We start from the raw sequence: 8,486 nt of genomic DNA on the forward strand, positions 1-8,486 counted from the left end.
AAGTGACTCTCAAAGAAAAGAAAAGAAGAAAAGAGGGAGGTTGTAGAAATGAATGCGGGATCAATTATTAGAATGAGACTCTTCAACATAAAAATTAAACAAATAAAAGCTATCAAAGCTTGTGTAACTCAACACAACAAGCTAGCTATTCAAAGCATACACTAATTAAATAAATTACAACAGCCCTAAAATAGCCCCTAATATGCTAAAAATAGTCGCTAAAAGTCATGTTAAAGAGCATAAAAAAATAGGAAAGAACAAGGAACTACAAGGCTAGTGAATAAGAGTAAAGAGAGGTGGCTAACCCCTCCATCTTTGAGACCTCAAACCATGTTTTTTAGCCTTTTTAAAACTCTGAAAATTAGTTTAAGAGTCAAAGAAAAGAGTGTAAAACAAGGGTGTGAGCTATGAAGTAGAGTGCAAGAAAGGGTGTTAACCCTCTCTATCTTTTGGTAGCTATTCAAACCTAAGTTCAAACACTTGAAATAGGATCAAAACAACACAAAAACACTAGAAATAGATAGAAAAAGACAGAACTGAAAACAATACAAAGGTGGTAAGCTTATACCTCTTGAAGAAGGTAAGCTGTAATTTGTGAACCAAACTTGGTCCAAGCACACCCTCAAGCTTGAATTGTGATTCACAAAACTCAACCAAGGTTATAAATTTTAGCTCCAAGGTTTTGTATGGTGTATAGGTATGGTGTAAGGGTGAGCAAATATCTCAAAGGTAGCTTGAACAAGAAGAAGGAGCTTTCAACTATGTGTTTGTTTCTTTTGAAATTTTTCCAACCCTTAACACTGAGATATATGTTCGTATTTATAGAATTTGAGCAAAATATGTTACAAATATCTTCAAAAATGGGCAGCTGGCCTATTCCCACCCAGAACAATGTTTCTCATTATCGAGAGCCAGCCGGCTCCAAATAGCTACGGTCGGCTCCCAATGCTCTCCCCTATTCCACTGTTTTAAACTCAATGTAGAGTGGCACAATGGTCAAAAATGAATTTCTGGGGTAAGAATAATATGAATATGAAGGGTTTGGAATTGGTTTTGGAGCGCGAGCTTACGTTCCTTCGTTGAGACTTCGAATCACACACAACACAACTTCATCAGCGAATGCCCAACGCAAGTCTTGTGGGTGGTAAAAAATGGGGTGTCTATAGTTTCATTTCTTTGACAGAAGTCGAAGTGATGGAATGACGTGAGTGAATGTTAAAGCCTAAAGACAACCCATTTGATGAGGCCATAAGACTTGGGCAAGAAAACAAAGCAAAATATAATTGCCAAAGGTTAAACCCGAAGGTTGCCTACATATCCCCTTACAAGGAATCAAACCTATGTAGTTCAAGGGCGAAATGCAAAATGATATGCAAGAAACATAACTTATGATCTTGCAATGAAACAAATGCAATGAAACACGAATGTAAATAACAAGCGACAAAACAATGCTATAAGCAAAAACAGGTATGCAACGTCTAAACGAAAGCAAAACAATCAAGTCGTGTGTAGACACTGCATTTTGACCACCCCTAAGACTTGGGCGCTTTCTATTGATTACCCGATGATGACAATCAGAATGTGTTCCCCAACAGTCCTCAACAAGAAAAATGGAACTTGAACTTTAATCCCAACCTTCACATATTTTTGGCCAAACTATTTTAAACCTTAAAACCCTCTTTTCAAAAATTTTTTTTGGATAGGTTTGGATTTGAAGGAAACAGAAGGGGATGGAAGAAAACTAGTTTAGGGAAAGGATGAGCATTACATTGTTAAGAAGGAAATGAACAACATTCACTAAATTAGACATATCTCTTTGTACACTTGGATTTTAAATGTGAGGCCACCACCATTGGAAATGAGACTTCTTGGGCTTCAATTTAGACCCAAGAATCACCTAAAACATAGTCCAGATAAGGGAGATATGCCCATTTGAAGTTAGGCTTAAGAGCAGATTTTGTTGACCTGGCTTGAGAAAAATGAACAACCTTCACTAAATTAGGCATATCTCTTTGTACACTTCGAATTTAAATATGAGGTCACAACCATTGGAAATTAGATTTATGGAGCTTCAATCTAGACCTAAGAATCACCTAAAACCAAGCCCGGATAAGGGAGATATGCCCGTTTGAAGTTGGGCTTCAAAGCAGATTTTGTTGACTCGGCCCAAAATAGTAGTAGCCCCATTTTTCTTGGTTTTGGTCAGTTGGGACACCCCATTTGCCTATTTTCTGATCCATTCAAGTGCACCCACTTATCCTCCATTATACCTAATCATCCCCCATTGTCAAAAAGAGGTTTTGTTGGCATCCATAAAGGAGTATCCCATGCAACCACCTTGAAAATTTTACCCTCCTATCACATTCTTGTCTCCCACCTTGTCCCCTGCCTTCTTTTTGACCTTTACTCTCCCTCATTGCATATATAGAATGATCATATTGTAAGAGAGAGGGAGCACCACAAAATTGAAGAGAAAAGAGTAAAAACAGAGAGCGAAATTGAGTTTTTGACCCAAAAATACTCCTATCTTCCATATACACCCCATACCTTCCATAGCTACTGAAATTCCTCATTTCCATACGTCAAAACCACTCCAAAAATTCTGATATAGCCGAAGATCAATTGCGTTGATCATAAGGAAGAGTGTTTAGTGATTGAAAGTGAGAAAAACTAGAGAGTTAGTCACTTTCCATACCATAAATTCCATAAACTCCATAATTTCGAACTGAGGATTTAAGAACACACTTCCTAAACTTGAGGGTGATCAAAAGGAAGTTTGGAAATAAAGAAGTTCAACCTTTTTTTGGAAGGTGAATTTCTAGTCTTTCATTTTTTTATATTTTCTATCTCATATTTATTTTCTTACTTTTTATTTCATAGTGTTTTGTTATAATCCAAGTGGTTTATTTATCTCATATTTATTTTCTTACTTTATATTTCATAGTGTGTTGTTGTAATCTAAGTGGTTTGTCTAGTTCATAATTATTTATTTATTTATTTTTATTCACTTGCTTTAATTTCATATTAGTTTTGTTGTAATCTTACATGTTCTACCTCATATTTTCTTTTTTTATTTTAGGTTCATGTTTGTTTTGTTGTAATCCTGCATGTTCTATCTTATATTTGCTTTCTTTTTTTAGTTTCATAATAATTGTGTTGTAGTCTTGCATTTCCTAGCTTATATTTTTCTTTTATTAGTCTCATATTAGTTTTGTTGTAATCTTGCATGTTCTACCTCATATTTGCTTTTTTTATTTTAGGTTCATGTTAGTTTTGTTGTAATCTTGCATGTTTTATCTTATTTTTGTTTTCTTATTTTAGTTTCATAGTAATTATGTTGTAATCTTGCATTTCCTAATTTATATTTTTCTTATATTAGTCTCATATTAGTTTTGTTGTAATCTTGCATGTTCTACCTTATATTTGTTTTCTTGTTTTAGGTTTATGTTAGTTTTGTTGTAAGTTTGCACTTTTTTATTTTATATTTGTTTTCTTGTTTTTAATCTAACCAGTAGTGGTTAGTTGAGCCACTTACATATTTCTTGTTTGCTTCGTTTCTTGGTTTCGCAATAAAACAGGTTTTGCTAGGCCCAGTTGGCCGGCCGACTTATTTGGTCGGCCAGTTAGCTTCTTTTGGACAAGACGGTGTTGTCTTCTGATGTTAACCAACTTCCGGTGGTTTCTAAGGCACATGAAACTTTCTTCTTCTTTTTTTCCTTTTGTTTATTTTATTTTGAGTGTATTGTGAGGTTTTATTTTGTTGTAATATTCTCCTCACCCCGTCTAATTTGGTTTGTAATAATTTATTCAAAATATTGTAATAATTTTCCGCCCCACTTCTTTCTATCCCGTTCTTTTACTTGCTTTCCTTATTTGTGAATATGCATCATGTTTATTTTATTTTATTTTTTATCGTTATATCCATGCTTTGCATCTATGTTTCATGCATCTTGATTTGGCTAAGTTTATATTTATGGATTTAATCAATTCCTATGTGATTATGTGCGCTACCTCACATTCTTGAGATGATTCACATGTCATATCTTAGAAGCCGAATCTTTAGTTGCATCTCATGAGTGAACTGCATTAGGATTTTGTATATAAGATCATGCATGTTTTACTAACTTTGTTTTGTAGCTGTTCGAGGGACGTTGGTAAATATGTAAGTTTTTATGCTTTAGCATCCCGTTTGTGTGCGTTTTTCTTATTATGTTTGAGCATCCTACCATGTGGCTACTTGCTTACTTGATATAACTGTATGAATGCCAGTGGACGGAGGTTGTGTCGCTTAATTTGGAATAGTGTTGATTTTCATGTTTGTAAACTCAATTTATTTGGGTTGTACATCTCCAAAACTCTTTCAAAACTACATGAAATCAAATTATTCCAAAATAAATGACACAATCTATACTTGTATGCCTCACATAGTAATTTTTAGGATTTATTAAATAATCAAAATATGAACATATAAAATAAATAAAATTCATATCATGGTTCAGTAAAGGCCGATCTTTTGATCAGGTGAGTGGGGGTGCTCAATTAATGACCTTCCCTTCTCATACCTAAGGTTCCAAACCGAGACAACTTTGGTTATGACGAACAATGGCCTTGGCACGAGTCATGGGTTTCCTAATTTCCCAAAAATATTAGGTGGCGACTCTGAAATCTGATGACGCAGTCCATTTCTGGCAAAAGGTTTTGTAATAAAATGGATTTTCTAAAAGTTTCTAAATCTGGACTCTCATCTATATTTCACATTGCACTAGTGAGACTAGATCAAAGAGATCACAGGAGTTCGAATTGTTTAACGCGTGTGGGTATCCCCCCGGGCATGTTACACCGTGTCCAACACGGAAAGAGGTGAAGAAACCAACATGGGGACAAAGAGAGTGCAAACCAAACCAAACCATGTCCCGCGTAGAAAATACATCAACCTAACTACGTCTCACGTAGGAAGGGTGAAGAGCTACAAGGGTGGTGCAAACATTAGGTGCACTTGATGCTTTTAACCGGAGAAAACAATAACCTCACATGTCTTACACAAAATGAGGAAAGGTGGTGTGAACACCAGGTGCACCTGATGTTTTTAACCGAGGAACAACACCCTAACTGTAGACACCCCATTTTTGACCGTCCTCAAGACTTGGACGTCACCGTTTGAACACTCGGTGATTATCCATGTTTGTGTTCGTTTGGAGTTCCCGGAGGTCTCGGCTCGCGCGCCCCGCCTCAGGATCCCCGAACTCGACCGTTTAGTGTCTGGTTTTGCACCAAACACTTGCATCTTGCCTTTGAGAGGCAGAGTGGGGCTTGTAGACCATCCCCACCCTTCACCGGCAGTGGCTAGATGCCACCGGCTGGTTTTTGCTGCCACCGGCAATTTAGTTTGCCGGTCGGCACTATTTGTTGCCGGTCAGCACTTTTTTGTGCCGGTCGGCACTTTGTTTGGCCAAGATGGCATTTTTTGCCGGCCGATTGCTGTTCATCTGCTTTTGCAGATATTTTTGGACAGCTGTATAACTTTTGCTCCCCTCCATACACGTGTATGGAGGGATCTCCCTCTTGCAAAGCTTGTTTGGTAAGCTTTACAAGAGGCTTATAGAGAGAGCTCTCTCTAAGGCAAAAAAGGAGGGGCTTAGACATTTTAGAGGGAGAGAAATACAGAGAAGAACTCTGGTTTTCTAGGGTTAGGGTTAGACATACACAATCTATCTCTCTTTCTCTTCCATTTTGTTCACTAGGTGTTTTGTGCCTTACTATTGCACACAAACACCTAGTGTTTCACCTTCCTCTTGGAGATGAGGTTCCAAAGAGTGTGTTTTGAGATTTTGGTGTTAGATTCAAGCTCAAGAAGGCCATTGGAGCACCATTGTTGAAGAGGACTACAAGGGTAAGAAACTAGTCCCTTTTTCCCTTATTTTTTCTTTGATTTTATACCTATCTTAGAGCTGTTTTTGTGCTTGTTGTATAACATAAAAAAGTTCTATTTTTAAGCCCTCTTTATTGTTTATTAAGAGTGTTTTGTTGTTTGAGGGGTGTTGACCACCCTTAGGCCTCAAAAGGCCTCATTTTGAGCCATTTTGTGCTAGCTCCGGGATTTTGGTGTTGAGGTCTCTTCACCACTGAAATCTTGAGGGATTTCAGTGGTGAAGATGATGCTTTGAAGTCCCAAGAAGGAGAGGGCCACCCCCTCTCCTTGTTGTCCTTGAAAAGGACCTATTTTGGCCTCTTAAGGAAGCCTATGCTTGAGTGTGTGTTGAGCATATTTGGTTTGTTTTTCATGCTTATATATCCATGATATAACATGATTTCAAGTTGGTTTTGGAACTCCATGCATGTTTAGCATAGTTGCCATGTAATGCCATGTTTGTGCCTTGACATGTCTAGGTTGTTAGCCTTTGTTGGAGCATGTTTTAGGCTTGTATTTGTGAAGATTATATGCTTATTTTGCCATGTTTTAGATCTGTCCATAGTCGTTTGGGTCGATTTTAGCATGCATTATATAGCTCCTTTGCATTTGGGCTTGTTGGCCTTGAGTATGTGCATGTGTAGCATGCCATCTTTGCATTGTTTTGATGATTTGGAATCATCCTACATGCTATTTCAGTCCCATTTCCATGCTTATTGGATTGCCTTGCATGTCTCTTTAATGCTTTGAAAGCATGTTTTGCAACGCTCCATGTTTTGGTGCCTTTGCATGCCTTTGTATTTGGGCCACTTAGATGCCATCTAAGGAGTCCTTTGGCCTTGTTTTAACATGCTAAAAATCTGTTTTTAGTTGTTTAATGCATGCCATGTTTGGTCATGATAAGTGTAGTTCAATGCCTTATCGACTTGCCTTGAACACTTGGACTTTTTGTTGCATGCTTGACTTGATTTATAATTTGATTTGGCATCATTTTATAACATGATTTTAAGGCTCGTTTTGCATGCCAATTATCCATGTTTCCTCCTTTCAAGTGTGCTTGAATGTTGTTTGATTTGTGCTTAAGTGTTGGCCCTTATGTGCATGTGTGTGTGCATGCCATTTAGCCTTCATTTCATAGAACTTTGGCTACTGTTTTAGGCCTTTTTTAGAGCCGCCTAATTCATGTTTAAGTCCATCTTTGCACTCATTTGTATTGCCATATGCATGCTTGTATGCTTGCATGAGTTGATTGCCATGCCATGTTGCATTCCTAGCTTGTATGCCTAGGTTGCATTGCATTTCGCATGCATGCCTTGTTCCTTGAATTGGTGATAGGAATTGGGCCTTATTTGTTTGATTGGTGTGCATACATTTGAAATCAAAGATGCATACTCGGTTCTTTGGGCCACCATGCATGGAAATGCATGATTGGTGGTCCAAGAACCGAGGCACATGTCCCTTTGAGTCATCACAATGATAAGAGACATGGTTGATGCATACATGTCTTGAAATATGCTGTCATGCCTTGTTTTGCCCTCTGTTGCTGTGAGTTGCAGGTTCTGCAGGAATACTTTGCCGACCGGCAGTGTAATGTGCCGACCGGCACATTTTTCTCTGCCGACAGACCCTATTTTGTGCCGATGGCCATACCACACTGCCGGTGGAAGTTCCACTCAGCCGGTGATGATCCCCTCTGTCCAAGGATGTAGTCCTGAGGCTTTGACAGCCTCCAGAGGAGGAAAGGAAGGAAAACAGAGGCAGCTTGCGCATGGTGGCACGCTTCCCGAGACGCTTTCCTGCTTTAATTAATTTAATTTAATTTGTTAATTAAATTAGTTAATTTGTAATATTAATTAGCTTGCGTAGTTAATTAATTTGTAATATTTATTCGGTCCCTCCGAGCGAGGGCAAATCTGTAATAAGTGTGTGTGGGTGTGTGAATGTCTTCCAATCCCCACTTCTTTCTTCCCTTTTACTTACCTGCTTTGATGGTTAGTATTAGGTCACATTTATTTTAGCATACCTTATGCTATGCATGCGTGCATCCATGCATTTGTATTACATGCATTAGGCTCGGTACATCACGCTAATTGCATCAATACTTCAATTTTCAAACTGAATACGTGATAATTGTGCATTTTCACATGACATGTTTAGGATAGCCGAGCCTATTCTAGCAACATTTTGTATGCGATGCATTAGGCACTTCACATGGACTTGGATCATGCATGTTTGCTAACAAGTTCTTTGTTTTGGCACGGAGTACTATGTAAGTATTTCTGCTTTAGCATATCGCATGAGTGTGAATGTTGCCATAACAGCATGCTTAACATGTGGCTAGATGCTTATGTGTTAAACTGCTTTGAATGCCTGTGGGTGAAGGCCGGATTGTTTGAGTTGGAAAAACTCGTTGAAATCCGTATTTTAGCCTACTTGCGAGTAGCAAATTCCAAAGCATTTTCAAACCAAACGGATATGCAATGTTTATTTCCAAATTAGGCAATCTAGTCTATACTTGTTTGCTGTGCGCATAACATAGTAATTCTAGGTTGATAACCGGAATAAGAACACATAAAGT

The sequence above is a fragment of the Camellia sinensis genome, chromosome 8 (genome assembly GCF_055761805.1).
Source record: "Camellia sinensis isolate YWXY chromosome 8, ASM5576180v1, whole genome shotgun sequence".
Lineage (NCBI taxonomy): Eukaryota > Viridiplantae > Streptophyta > Magnoliopsida > Ericales > Theaceae > Camellia > Camellia sinensis.